This window comes from Athene cunicularia, assembly GCF_003259725.1.
Source record: "Athene cunicularia isolate RWA chromosome 3 unlocalized genomic scaffold, athCun1 chr3_part1, whole genome shotgun sequence".
NCBI classification, from domain to species: Eukaryota; Metazoa; Chordata; class Aves; order Strigiformes; family Strigidae; genus Athene; species Athene cunicularia.
In genome coordinates, this window is record NW_020799097.1 from 76084192 (window position 1) to 76100519 (window position 16328).

A 16328-nucleotide genomic window follows, 5' to 3' on the forward strand; every position below is an offset into this window, starting at 1 on the left:
GGGTTTGTGGCTATGCGGATGAGGAAAAAAAAAAAAAGTAAGTAAAATAAATAATCTTGTGATTCCATCCATTATTCACAATAAGCCTGCAAAACATGTATGTATATCAAAATGAACTTTTCCACAAAAAGCTTTCCTAACTTTAGTTGAAATAGCACAGCAGTAGGCCCCCAACGATTCCTCTGGAGTACCCAGGACTAGACTCTGCTAATCCATAATGTTTCATTTTTCTAACTGTTTCGCTGCATCCAATTTGTATGTCTAGAAATGGAAAACTTTAAGTTATTCTGGTCTCAGTTACAGCTTACCAGAAGCCCTGGGGAAGGCAGGTCTTTAGCCAATGCAGCATATCCTCCTCCATCATCTGTAAAAAAAGTTGTATGGACAAAGGTTACAAGGAAAACCACCAAAATGTTACGAAATATTGTTATGTGGCAAAAATATGGTTGTATGTAACTTCACTCAGCTTTCTGTTGCTTAAGTTTTCTGCTACAGTTCTCAGTGACAGTAGACTTTAATATTTCTGCAGGATCCACATTTTGGTCAATGTGGGGACTGGCTGAGCAGTCATTCATTACTGTGGTGTATCTTCACAGCATGTGGTGACTTATGACTCAAGCTCTTCCTGAAACAGAATGATTAATCTTCCCTCGGCTTTTCTATGGCAATCCCCATGACAGTACCTGAACAGGAGTTAATATTCACAGCCTGCAAGTGAGGCAGAAGCATTCCCTGCATTCTGCAGATGGGCAACAGGGACACAAATTTATTAAGATCAAAAGTTTTCTGACTTTAGACTTCACAATTGGACACAGGCTTTTTTTTCCTGGTGTGCCCAGTACTACACACCATCATTTATATTCATAGCTTAGCTACAAGAAATCCAGTTCAGCTGAAACAGCTCCCATCTTGGACACCATAAATGGCATGCAGGAAACAATGGCAGGAAATTCCTTACCAGCCGTGACAAGAAATATTTGAAATCCCTCACCTAACATAAGATTTCTATGGTAAGAAGAGGAAGAAAATCCAACTCTATGGGTTGATATTCAAGGATATGACCCAAGAAATTGTAATTTCTCTCCTTGCAGATGCCTATCTGATTCACTCTGCACATTTAAAAGAATACAGACATTAAGGCAAGGCACTTACAGGGAATGATTTCCTTTGTTACACTTTTCTCACTTCTTTTTTTGATAGACTTATCCCGTACACAAGTCAAAAATGCTGAGAAAAGGGTAGTACTTGATTATATAAGTAGACTGTAATATTAAGCATGTCTGTAGTGGAGCACACCAAAGTTGTACTAACAAGTTAATTCTGATATTTTCTACTTTTTGCACATTTGGAGGGTTTGTTTGTTGGTTTTGGGTTGGGTTTTTTTTTTTTTGCAACTTCACTATCTTTTCACATGGGTATATTTGTTTATTTGCTTTGTGTTGTGTCTGTGCAGTTGCCATGGTTTTTAAGAGGTCAAACTAAGAAAGAGAGAATTTATCCCAAGGTATCAGACTGGTCATCAGTAAGGCTGTAACCTTCACATCAGCCACACAAACATCTGCTGTTTCAGATGAAAGGCTGATAGCAGGAATAGCCTGTCATTGTTAACACAGATCAGGTTTACAAGGTTTACAGGTCAACAAGATTAGCACTATTTTTCCGACTGACCTGAATATTGTAGAAGAGAGTCTACATATTTAATGGAAAACAGTCTTGACCTAAATGTTTTTGCCCATCTGTAGGCAAGGTTCTTTTGGAGCAATTTCATACTTCAGTTTTGTAGGCATTCCTTTGCTAAAAGGCACCTTCAGCTGATCTCAGGAAACTGTGGCCCTTCCCACAAGGGCACATGCACTTGACTACATAACTCTGTTTTCCCACACAGATAGATGTGCTACTTACCCCACCCTGCCTCCCCTTCCTGTTTATCTCCTCCTCTCATAGCAGAAAGGTGGAGATAGATAGAAGAGAGACTGTGGTGTTCCCACAAGACTAAGAATAAGAGGGACCAAGGTACTTTTTGTGAGAAAATATTCCAGATCGCACTAGTTAATTCTCCACCATTTTTGGACTTTGATTTTCTTCTTATAGAATATATTTTTATTAAATTGCCTTTTATTAGGATTTGCTGCAACAAAATTCAAACAAGACTAGCCTTTTCCACAGGAGAGCAAGAAAAAGTATATTTGGGCACAGTGGAAGCGGGGACGGAAATTCAGCCAACATTAACCAGCCTACATTGTTTGTTGGACTTGAAAACTTGCTCATTCTTGTGTTCACAAGGTCCTCTTTTTGGGGGGACCTTCTTAAAAGAGGCAAAGCACAACACAGAAAAAAAAAAAACAATAACCAACCAACCAACCAAAACTCACAAAACAGTAACTTGCCCCCCCCCAACAGCAATGTTCCCATTGGTTATTGAACAAAGCCTGTCTCAACTCTATCAGCCTGTGTTACTGATACAGATTAATGCTTTGACAGATTACTGTGTTTTAATAATATCCAAACTGTAATCCAAACCATGTCAACATTTCAACATCACAGCGCAATGTAGGTGACTTAATTTTCTCAGAGAAGCTAAACATCAAGTCAATAAAAGGTTAAACTGAATAGTATGAATTATAATATTCTTCTTAATCTGTCACAAGATCAATAACTGGTGTCATCATTCATTTTTTAGAACTAAAGACACTAACATTAATAAGAGAGAAAGTATATCAACTTCCTGCCATTCCTATTTTATTAAATTTGGAAGTTTTGAACTCAAATCAGTAAAAGAAAGTAACCCAATGAAATCAAACTCCAAACATTCTGTTGCTACATAGAAAAGAAATTACCATTAATGACATATTGGAAAACTATAGCACTTTTTTTCAGAGTTTAAAATACACCATTGAAATAAACTGGGTTTTGCAATAGATTTATCATCTTAGTGATCTTTGCAGTTATGAGTGTGATACCTTTCTCTTTCCTCTAACTCCTGTGCACTTTTTTCTTAACTATTTTCTTAACTCTGGTATTTTCTTAACTCATTACAGGCTGTCAGGGAACACTGTGGGCCTGTTTCTCTAGAACTGCACATTTGCAGAGATGTAAATTTACAATAGAAAAAGTGGATGTTAAGTAGTAGTACACCATTTTTAGGAGGTGCTATTTCTTTCCTGTTCATTTTGCTTACTGTTTTTAAAAAAGTTCCTCATCCCCTAGTTGCAAATGATCTTGCTTGGTTCAAGTCAGCATGCAGCTCAGCTAAGTGCACACTCTCATAGAAGCATCTGAGTTTTGCTTTCTATATTGTTTGCTTTGCTTCAGCTAAAGGTCACAGAGAATTGGCTTGCCTACACTTAAAAGGATTTCCCAGGAGAGCTATATGGGCCAATACTGCCAGGAAAGACTGGGTTTTATACTGTTGAAAGCTTTCTTTTGATAGTGTAACTTAAAATAGTCCCTCACATGGCACTGGTCACAACAAAAAGTCAGAGTATGGATGTCTTTAGTAGGACTTATATATGCATAGTTTCATCACTTCAGCATACAGTTTTTTGAGCAGTACATTAAATAAGGGAAGAAAAGATGAATCCATGTGATACCAGAAAATTAAAAAAACTAAAACAAAGCCAGTATTGCGAGATTGAAGCTGAAATTCTATACCTTTGGAAGGCAATGGCGTAAAAGACTCAAAAGAGCCCACAGTAACTCTGTAGAAGATTTAAATGGGTCTTCAGTAAAATACGTTTTCTGTAGCTGACCTATAACCTGTATCATGATATTTTGAATAAAAAAATGCGAAATAGTGAGATATAAAAGATGGTAAATGTATCGTAGTGAATACTGAAATCTAACAGAGAAATGCTCTCCCTGCAATAAAACAAGGTCATACAGAAAAATAACAGAGATGAGCTAAATCAGCCTTAGAAAAGTGATTCAAGTTTGGTGCTACTACCATGTAATATTTTGAAGTCTGTATTGTTTTCTTACAGACTTGACAATCATCAAGCCCTTGCAGGCAAAAATCCCAATTCACCACCCAAACAGTGCAAGAAAAACAAGCAAAGGAGAGACAGTTTTGTTTGGCAGGCTTGTGGGTGATATACAGACTGTGACGTAGCAACACTCTGCATCAGGAGTATGGCATCTAAAATAGCTGTATCAAGTTCCAGGATTTGATTTCATGTTTCCCAGATGAGAAATGAAAGTAGAGTTTGCAAAGCTATTTACTCTGAAAAAGCTCTGATGTAGCCAAGAACACTCTCTAAAATTCATTCAAATGTGGTTATTAGTTTTAATTATCCACTCAGAAAAACTTTCTTTTACACATTTACATAGTACTTGATATTAATTTCAAAACACTTCTTTTAACTATTTCCTTAGTATTAAAAGAATAAAAGCTAAAAATAATTTTATATAAGCAAAATTGGTTGGGTTTTTTTTTTGACAGTCACAAAATATTTTGTTCTCTTTCTTTAAGAACCAAGAAAAATATTTCTTAACAAGTCCACAAAAGCATAGTCATTACCGCTAGTATGCTGATCTGTCCAGCTCTGACTGATTCCAAACTGATTCCAAACTGGAACTATTTGTTGAAACTTTTTGAGATGGCAGAAATTCACACTTCATTTCATAAAATTTCAGTCTAGCCTGAACCTGAACATGGTATGACTATTTACATTTCTGACTGGAACAAGAGACTTTTTCCAGTGGTGGTAGCCCAGAAACCATAATCACCAGTCATAAGCTCTTTTATAATGTTCTCCCGCACACGGGAGTAACATGCAGTACAAGTCCTCAAGATTGGACAGTTAACTTAGCCCACGCTTTAAACCTTCTTATGGTTGGATAAAAAGTGCCACATCAGCCTTGCCAGGCTTCCTGCCTTGTGTAACTTCCTCTTCCATCCCAACCCCTTCCGGGGGTTTTTTGTCTCATCAAGTTTCTCCCCCCTCATCCAGGGTCACATCCTTATCACATTCTTGCTTGGCTGAGGCTCTTATCAGTCTTGTTCTCACTCAGGATTGTTCACATGTCCATTCTCTCTCAGAAAGCCCTCTAGAATCCCAACAAACAATGAAATATATACTGCACTAGATTTACTGTAGCTGGATTTTAGTATAGCATTTGATATAAGGATTCTGCCTTACAAACTTAATTCAAATTGGCTTGGATAGGAGCAGAGTTACCCGAACAATAAATTGGTTGAAAAAAATCTGTAAACAAAGAGTAGTGATAAATGCTACCATATGAATCCAGAGAACCATATAGTGCAGTGATATAGAGAGATTAGTGTTCTGCTTTTCCTCTTAGTTTTCATCTTTGTTCAGGCGATGGGCAGTAAGTACAATTTATATATATATATACATATGTAAGAAATATATGTACTCACACACACACACACAAGACGAATAGCAAACTGGGAGATCTTGCAAATTCTAGTGAAGAGAGAGCCATGCTATAAGGGAATCCAAAGTCTGAAAACAGATTGTACATCTTAGGAAATTATAATAGAAGCTTATGTCAAGTATTCACTAGTAAGAAAGCATAGTATGGGTAACTGAACACTACCTTAGAAACAAATATTCAGTGCTGTATGCTAGCAAGAAGTGCAACACAATCTGTGGATGCACATACTGAGGTGAAACACAACACAGCAAAGCAGAGAAGGCTGGGAAAGATGCTCCTGGAATATAACATTCAGTTCTGTGCTCCTCAGTATCTAACACAGACAAATTAGTAGTAATTCAGAGAGGAGCAAATAACCTGCTGCCTAATGGTAGTAATATCTAGGCCACAATTCCACTGAAGTTAGTGACAGGCACCTACATACCTTTGAGGATCAGGCCCTCAATCTCATGTAGAAGGATTTGCTTATGAAGAAAGATTAAAAGGTCTAAATATGAACAGCTCAGCTATGCTCTGACTAAAGGAAGACATGATAACTGCCTATAAATATTTGAAGGGTATAAACATTAAGAAGGGCAATGAATTATTTAGATTGGTACAAGGGATATAACGAGGAGTAATGGGATGAAATTAAGAAAGTGAAAATTTAGACTGCTCTCTGACAGCGAGGTATATTTCATCTGTGAAATAATTTACACTGAACATCATGAAAAACTTCTTCAATGTGAGATGTATTAACCTGTTACAGTCTCTCAACAGTAATGTCAGAAGTCCCATCTTTTGGGGGCTGCTAAAATTAGATGAAAAAAAGTATAAGAAAATGAATAAAAGACTACCTTGCTTTGGTCAAGACACTCTCTGGATGACATAACTAATAAATCTTCAACTTCTCAGACTCCAGTTATCTTTTCTAGCCAAGAGCACCAGAATATTTCCAGCATAATCTTTGTAACCAGGTAAGAGAGGTAATACAATCTTGGGAAGTAGATATAATTTTCTTGAGATGGAAGGCATCATATTCACCTTTAATTACAATTGTTATCCAGCAAGTACAAGACAGAAGAGTAATTGTCCTGAGAGGAGCACACAAGCATTTGCAATCATCATTAGGACAGATTAACAACTAAGACTGTGGTGAGGGGTGGAAGAGGACTAGCGAGAAAATTAACTTGTACATCACAGAAATGCCATTTAGGGGGCAATCTCATGCCTCTAAGGTTGGCATGCAAAATTTTGCAATTGCATCGGTTGGCTAGTGTCTGTTCGAGCATGGCATGCCATAAGTGAACATCTAGTTAGAGCATGACCTTGTCCATTCACAAAACAATGCAGTGCTCTGGAAAAGAGAGAGTCCACTACCCCAAGGAATTTCATCACAACTGCAGAAAAAGCAACTTCGAAGTCTAAATAGAGCTTTCTTTCATCTCTGTTAGCAGTGCTCAGCTAGTACCATAGCTTACAAAGTTCTAATTTTCACTCTCTCCATGATGGATTTACCATCATAGCATCACTATTTGCTAAATCAAATTTTGGAAGCAATTCAGCAAATAGGTTCTCGGGCAGAGAGTAATTTAATATTAAGCTGTTTTATAAAAGCAACAACAACACAAGAAGGCTGTATATCTCAGGATTCATAGGGAAAAAGATAAGGTGATTCTGGGTGAAGAGAATCTATTGGGTTTGCATGGCAAGGTTTTGGTAGCAGTGGGGCTACAAGGGCGGCTCCTGTGAGAAGCTGCAAGAAGCTTCCCCTGTGTCCAGTGGAGCCAATGTCAGCTGGTCCAAGACGGACCTGCCACTGGGCTGTTGCTGCAGGACAGCAATTGCAGCCAGAGAAAGGAGAGAGAACATGTGAGAGAAACAACTGCAGACACCAAGGTCAGTGAAGAAGGAGGGGGAGCAGATGCTCCAGGTGCCAGAGCAGAGACTCCCCTGCAGCCCGTGGTGCAGCCCATGGTGGGGCAGGCTGTGCCCCTGCACCCATGGAGGTCCATGGTGGAGCAGAGATCCACCTGCAGCCCAGGGAGGACCCCACGCCAGAGCAGGTGGATGCCCCTGAAGGAGGCTGTGACCCCATTGGAAGCCCACGCTGGAGCAGGCCCCTGGCAGGACCTGCACACCTGCGAAGATTGGAGCCCACGTTGCAGCAGGTTTGCTGCCAGGACTTGTGATCTCGCAGGAGACCCATGCTGAAGGAGTCTGTTCCTTAAGGACTGCACCCCATGTCAGGGAGCAGTTTGTGAAAAAATGCAGCCTTTGGGAAGGACTCACACTGGAGAAGTTCATGGAGGACTGTCTCCTGTGAGAGGGACCCCACGCTGGAGCAGGGGAAGAGTGTGAGAGTCTCCCCTGAAGAGGAAAGAGTGACAGAGCCATCATGTGATAAACTGACCACAGACACCATCCCCTGCCCCCTTGTGCCACTGAGAGGGAGGAGGTAGGCAAAATCTGGAATGAAGTTAAGCCAGGGAATAAAGAATGGTGGTGGAAGGTGTTTTTAAGATTTGGTTTTATTTCTCATTATTCTGCTCTGATTTGATTGGTAATAAATTAGACTAATTTTCCCAGCTGAAGTCTGTTTTGCCCATGACAGTAATTGGTGAGTGATCTCTCCCTGTCCTTATCTTGACCTACAAGACTTTAATTATATTTTCTCTACCCTGTCCCATTGAGGAGGGGAGTGATAGAGCAGCTTTGGTGGGCAACTGACATGCAACCAGGGTTAACCCACTACAGGGAGATGGGAAGAATATTTAGCTATTTGAATTCACTGTAAGAGGAAAATGGTTCCACTTTTAAATAATTCCATTACTTTTTATAGTCAATTAAAATGGAAGACAGTAATATTCAGCATATCTCAAGAATTCATATTCAGCATATCTCAAGAATTTATCTCTAAGAAATGGATCCTGAAGATTTTTAGAGTGCTTTTCATACACTTGATCTTGCACTACACAAGATAAGGAACCATAGCAGAAGCATCTCTCAGATCAACTCAAACCCTTCAGTTAGCTCTCTGGCATACAAAAAAGGTGATACCTAACTCCTAGTTTTACAATATGTGTATTTGTGTGCAAACTCATTTTTAATAACTTCTCTAAATGCAGCATTTTCAAGACAACAAAGAAACTTTAAAGGAGTGGCATGAATTTCTAGCAACTAAAATGTCACACAAAAGTTTTTCCCATATTAGAGACTAGTGGCACACCTCAAATCACACAAACCCCATGGTGGAACATTGATAACTCAAGAGTGCCACCTACTAAGTCACAAATGTTCCTTTCTTTATGAAACCAAGTGTTAACCAGGCTAAATATTTCCCATTTTATGATACTTGATAAACAAAAGGCAGCAGTGTTACAGTTTAAGGACAGTATGTGGTACTACGACCTAATTTGGACTGGAATGCCAGCAGCAGTTTGCCTTTTAACTGTACTCTAGTCCAGGTAACCAAATTTTTTGTACTTTCAGTCCTCCTCTAAAGAACCTGTGGACCAAAGGGTTTTCTTTCATAGAATTGTAGGTAAGCTCGTCAAGGGAGACACAACTGAAATTAACTCAGTAACATTTAGTTAAGATTATTGCAGGAAGAAGAGCAAATTTGAGAGGTTTCTCCCTATAATGGGTAAAGTTAGGGTAGTTTTTATTCATTCTACAGTAATAACTTGTATCTAATGCTCTAACACAGTATTTTTGTAATCAGCTACATGTACATCTAAATATTGGAATCAACTACACTTATATGAACACTTGGTCTCAGTGACTTTGCTCCAGAGCATGGAATATGCCTTAATGTAACTTCATAGCATATAAATCAGGATGTGACATGTCTCCTGCAGTAAACAGTGAAAAAGAATGTTCAGATGTTATGTTACAACACTTTTTCAGGTTGACTTTCTGACTTCAAAGTTTGAGAGGCTGAACAGCAATGATCAAATTTTCTTTATTTTTAACCTGTATTTTATATTAAAAATCAGACAGACAAACAAACAAACCATCACCTTGCAGGCCAGCTAATGCTTTATTCCAAGTGTAGATTACAGAAAGTAGGGCTGGAAGAGACCTCAAAACACTACCCAAATTAATCCCCTGCTCCAAGACGAGTCTATTATATATAAATCTGTCCTGACAGATGTCTAACACAAGCTAAGAAACATCTGATAATTGAAGTTATAAAACCTTGTTATATAAAATCCATTTCAGTGTTTAGTTGTTCTTCCTGCTAGAAATCACTTAAGCCCAAATGCATAAAAATATTCCGTATTTAGAAGCTGGATTGAAGTGGGATTTACAAGTCCAGAACTGAGACCTTCAGACCACCTACCTAGCTGTCACCCACTTTAGAGGTACATCTCTTTTACACATCAAAGTTCCCCAGACAGGTACCTAAGTTTTGCATTTGTTCATACAGAGGAGGATCCCACTTTTGACAAGCCTGAGTGACTCGGCATCTGGTTCGTGCTTGCACCATGCTGGAGTCAATCAATAGGGAAGGCAGATGGAGGGACTCAGTCTAAAGCACACGGTCTTGGCAATACCATCAGATCAATTTTTGCAAACCTACAGCACTAACTGCCACCTTCCTTCAAAATTAAAAAGATAGAGGAAGGAGAAAGAAGAAACAGGGCACTTAGGCACCCCCTCTCTTTCTCCTTCAATCCATAACTGAAGCACTTTAAATCAGGGTTTTGGAGACACATCTGCAATTTCCTTCTTCCAATTAAAAAAGCATTCACCCACCAAGGTGGTGAATCCCAATGTTGTTCATCCACTTCCACTTAAAAGGCTGGACAGTAAGCATAATCAAAGTTATCTAAACCCCAGCTAATTTTAGAATCACTGATTAAAAGCCATTTTGAGAGACCATTATAGAGGCTTTGTGAGTCACCAGGGTCCTAGAAACTGCCTTTGGGACCCCTGGTCTTGGGAAGCATCTCACCTTTGTGACCTGCAGCAATATCCATGGAACAGTGCTGAATGAAATAAGGGATGCTTTGAGAGAAAAGACCTCCTATCTGGACCACAGAATTTGCAGATACTGTCAGCAAGTTACAATAACCCAGAATAATTTACAGCCTAAAGATCAAGACTCTCTTAAGAGAGCAGGACATGAATTCAAGACCCCAAGGCACAGCATGGCTCTGAACTTTCCCCTTCCCCACCCATACTGATAAGTGATCTTGTCTTTGAGTATGAAGCTAAGGATCCCACATTCCTTTCAGCCTCTGTGTGGGGTAGGTCTATTGTTGGTTTTGTTTCTTGAAAGGAGTGACTTATGAGTTATTATGTTTCCATTTTTCTTTTAAAATGCATAGGCATTTATAATCAGGACTGAAAACCAGTGAATTTAAAAAAGAGTAAAGAAGTTCCTTGAAAGCAAGAAATCACAACTTGAATTTTTCTCCCACCTCTCAGAGTTGTATAAAACAACATTGTCTCCAGCAGATAGCCTCTACCCAATCCATATTGGCAGATTTGAGGAAGCTTGGTGATAACCAGCTGATCCTGAGACTAATGCTCATACCAGTCTGGAGATTAGTGGGTTTTGTCAGTCCCTATTTTTGAGACATCTAGCTTTCCCAATGTGTTGTATAGGGAAGCTTGATGTCTCTTGGTGAGGTTATAGATTTCCCTGCAGCAGCCAAACACCTAAAACATTAATGTTACAGCATGTAGAGCCATAGCAGATTTCTGATTCTGTGCATTAGCCCAGTCTGTATGCTGTATGATATATTGTAATGAAAGTTTCAGAAATAAAACCTGACCAAGAAAAACTCTAGACTACTTAATTATTAACAAAGATTAATCATCAGATTGATTTCAGAACTGAAAGAAAATGCTATTATTTTTTAAAAATACATTGCTCCAGGAACTCATGACTTGAGTGCCTTTGTGTATAGACCCTGCCTAGCAGCTCACGCTAGGTGTTATTGGGCACATTTCAACACAGAGCACTGATTTCAGCCATATTAGCATTAAAGACCTAATAACTATGTGAGGAATTGGCACTATAAACAGAAAATTCACAACAGGTGCATAATAGCTACTTCTGCAAAATGTTATGGACCTTTATCACACCCACACATGACACATTTATAATAACTACATACAGATAACTGCTGGTTTCTCAGAGAGTCCACTGTGTGTGCTCTTTTCAGGTTCAGCTTCCTAGAAAGTTTAGTTTCACCCACAAATAGAACCTTGCCCTCCTCCTGTTTTTTAGAGGCCATAGAGATTAGGGGGGGGAAAAAAAAAAAAAAAAGTGTTTATCTTAAATGTATTTCTGTTGATTTCAGGCTCTACAACTTTCTTCCCACTGTTATTAAATATCAGATATGAGTAGCTTGCTTCAAGTAGGTATCATTTTAAATCAATGTAAAAATATATTTCCCGTTTTACTTTGTGTTAACAAAATTATATGTGACTTTTCTACATTAGTTCATCACTAACTGTGCAAGATCAACACTTGATCAGTCCAGACAGTAAAAAATATTCAAGTAAGCAAACTAAATATTTCTCTAGTTTCCCACCTGTTCTATGAAAAATTAGCAGTCTAGCAAAGGGAGAAGGAAGGAAAAAAAAAAAAAAAGCCTTTGTCATAATGCTACAGTGCAATAAAAATAGAATCAGTGCTTAAACCTCACAAACAACCTTAATTTAAAAGAAATAAAAGCAAAATAATAAGCTTTTCTTTTGATTGCAGCTAAAACTTGAGTCAGTCAGTGAGCAGCAAGCTGGTCAATGTCTTGAGAAAACATTTTCTTGATCAGTGTCTTGAGATGGTATTTTCTTCCTTCTTAGTTACTTTTTCTTAAGCTACAAGGATGTACCGGCTTGGGAGAATCACTACAACAACTAAGCGATAAAAGAAAATCAACTGAAGAAATCCCTGTCTACTCCAAAGGTCAATCATTGATATGACTGGTTGGGTGCCTGTCATCTGCCCAGTGCTGTACTGGGCTCAGGCTTAGCTAAGGAAGTAAAAAATAAATTCAATTTGCCCATCCAGAAAAAAATTTGTCAATTCACAGACAAGAAATCCTTGTTGTCTCACAAAGCTTTTAAGGTGAGGCACTGACAGGTTTTGGCCTCTCCCAAATCTCTACGGCTGCTGTTTCCCAGGAAGGAGACAGCAATGGAGCACTTGTTTCTTAAACCCACCCAACACTGGCAAGAGTTGAAGGAGTTGAAGAGCTGCCAGCATTAAGGACAAATCCTAGAGATGCACCTGACCCATGGAAGTGCCTCAGCCCTGGGAAGAAAACAAAGCCGTGAGCGAAATGATGACCCAGCGGCAGAGGGAGTTACAGCAGCCGGGCCGCAGTTCTGCCCTGGGCTCACCCAGAGAGTTTACTCATCTCAATGGCCCCAGCTTTGCCCTCTTTCCTCACCTCTGTGGAAAATAAAAACAATCGCTAATTACCTGCAAAAGATAGAGCGAGACACAAGAGTTGAAAACTACCTTTTAAACGCAGACTTAAAGGAAAGGGCAAGCTATTAGGAACACAGCTTGAGGACCCATGTAGCAAATTAGACAATTACACATCTTTCCTGGACAATTGCTCCCTATTTCTCTGGAGTCTAAGTTTGCCAATTAAAAACAAACCAACAAAAAACCCCCACCTTTCTACCTTCAACATTGGCAAGAAAACCAAACTGGCATGAAAACAAAGCATTCTTGTTTCCTAGAATTTCTGGCAGGGAAGCTCCAGGACTTCTGCTGCTGTTCAGAGATCTCTCAAGCCACCAAGCAGAGAGCACTTGGGGATTTTACCACTTGCTGACAGTGTTTTCCAGAACACCAAAGAGCAAGGAAACTAATGGTGTTCAAACAGGGCTGGCACTGTGGCTTGAGGAAGCCCCCATGCTAAACAGGAACAAGGAGCATGTGGGGGAACAGCGGCACGTAAAAATGGTGAGGAGGTAAAACCAAAGCTGGTGCCATCACAATAGGGCACAAACTGACAACTTGCAGCAACCTTCTGAGCAGCAGATGGGTGCAGAGAGAGAAAAATACCCTGTGTTTATAAACCAGTATAGGGAATATGGGGGTGAATTCACCCAGTTAAGGCAGGAGTGTAACGTGTAGCACCAAGAAGCTCATAACCATCATAAAGACCTCAGTGCTCTTCCTTCCCAAAACTCTGTAGTAAAAGGAGTTGCTTTTCATCTAAACACAGCTTTTGACTAGCGCTAACATCATTATTTCCTAGTGGTTCACAACTATGACTTATGTGGCATGTTTCCAAGACATGCACATGAGAATTAAGTTTTACAGAGAAAAGGACAATTTGAGAAAAGTGAAGAAAGGAAGAATATAAAATATACAAGAGGAGAGAGCAAACATAACATAAGGAGAAGAGAGAAAAGAGTACAGAAGGTCAAGTACGGGTGAGGAAGAAGAAACAGGTTCAGAAGGTAATTATGGTAAAGGTGAAGGAGCAACATTAGGATCAGGAAACCTGTAAATGTACTTACCGGAAAAAGAATAAAGAAAATGGAGCCATGACAAGGAAATTAAAAGGCTTTTAAAAGCAACCGAGAATGAGGGGCCTGCCAAGCTACATTCATCAAGTATTAGACACATTCCACCAGTATTTGTCAAATTTATTCAACAAATACTGTTTGCTGCCATAGTTCACCAAGTACTCTCCAGCAAACATATTGTTCAACAAATATTAAGGAAATTAATAAATCTATCCAGCTATATTTTTCTAGTTATATCACCCATTCCAAAAGGAAGCTGCGCTGTTGTTAAATTTGGAGTGAGCATTATTTGTGGCACGGAGAGTTTATTGTTTTGTAGCTGATGTACATATCCTATCTATAGGAACAGGAGACTGGCAGTACTACAGTTAACTGCCATACCCAACAAACAGTATATAGACTGCTTTTTCTTTATGTTAAGCAGGAATAGGCAATTTTCCTCTAGTCTAGTAGGATTAGTCTTTTGCCTAGTGTCAACTTTTTTGACACCCAGATTACCGTAATTAAACTCCTTTGGCACTGAATTCGAAGTTGCAGTTACCAACAGGTAATTTACCTCTCATCTGTTTAAATACACCAGTGCTTTGTCAGATTAGCCTTGTTCCTGTTACTGGAAGGGCACGTGATGAGGTAATTTTCACCTCAGTACATATTCAAATCAATTCTCAACACTGTTAAGAGTCTACATCTTTTCTTCTTCATACCATATTTTTCATCCAAAAATATATTAGGAATGAAATATTATTTTAGAAACTGAAAAAGATACCTTAAAATGAAGTTTAGATAAAACGTAAACTATCAAATACCGTATCACATTTAATGCTGTACAGATGACCTTAATTTAGACCCCTGGTGTACATGTTACAATACAATCTTTAATAACAATTGCATAGGAAGTTTCCACACGACCCATCCTGCAATCAGTACACAAGCTGGATGGTGCTCTGGGACCAAATTAGCTATTCAGTATTTCTTTTTATCCTCATTATTCAACATGTAGTCTCACCTTATTTACTGCATAATATCCATACCCTGCTCTGAATACCTAATTATCAATTTCCTCATGGGCTTTTCTGTGGCACTCATCACTACGGTATCCGATGTTTCACAAAGATTAATGAATTTATCTTCCAACCCTGTGAGAAAAGCTAATAATACTTTTTCTCACTTTACAGTTGGAGAAAGGGGAACAAAGACCAAGGGAATTGTCTGTGACCACAGAGAGAAGTTGGAGGCAGAGATAAGTTTAGATCTGCAGTTGCCTGGACTCCTAAAGCCAGCCCTCCCTCTGCCAGACTACATCATCTTGCTGGCAGAGGTGCCAAGGATCTGCAAACTCTACTTACCTCAGGCACAGTTGCCTGTGCTCAGCATCCACCCAGGGCAGGCACCCATGGCTGCAGCTGGTCCAGGGAACACACTGCCCAAGTATCAACTCCTGCAGGCCTTCCCACATCTGAATGCCTCACTTAAAAGCATCTACCTGATTCCAGCTTTCTTATTTTGTCGTGTAAGATGGAATTACAGTCCAAAACTACTGAGAGAAAAACTGGGAGAGCAATCTATCACTACACAGTAATAAATCTCAGAAGCCTTCTATTTCTGATACAGGTTCACTGAAATGTCTGATTCTGGATCCAGATCCTCAGTGCCTCCTGCTTCCCATAATGAAAGACACTATGCTAATTCTCCACCTGCTGCATGGCAGAATTAGAAATGGATTCTCATAGCTTCTTCACAACTGGTACCTCCAGACAAATACAGCTGAGAGGCAAGGAGAGAGAAAGTGCATGTACACATATTTGGGGAATTGAGGAGGTGGGTAAGGAAAACATCAACTTACATGAGCATTGTAGCATTGAAGTCATCTTCATGGTTAGTTTTGTCTTTTTTTTAATTAGAAAGCTGCTATTAGAAAAACAAAGAAAAAACCCTATTATACAAGTTTCCAATGAACAACCCAATGTCATAGGCCACTTCTATATTTAAAAGATTTTTTTCTTCTTAAAATGGTATTACGAAGTCTTACTGAACATGCCTAAGTATGCAAAAATCATAGATGTCCATGCACATTTAACCCTAAGTCTGAGCAATTCAGACTAATTTTAAATTTTGCAGGGAAGATTCTCAACATAAAAACTCTATGTCTTCCCTACTTTAGCATCATGAAGTAAAAACAAGGTGAGTTTATCTATCCAGATGGGGTCTTTGAAGTTGCAAAAAGCATTTATCTGTCACTCAGTGTTTATATTTCAGGGGGAAAAAGGCGAGAAAGCTGGGATATATATTGACTCTGGTACCCTTGACAGCTACCAAGGTGACTTTTCACAGAGGACAATTTGTCCAAATGACAAATAACATATTCCTGACCACATCAAATTGATCCCAATAACCAGAGCACTCTAAAAGGACTAAAAAGACTAGTTTGGACCTTGCACCAAGCA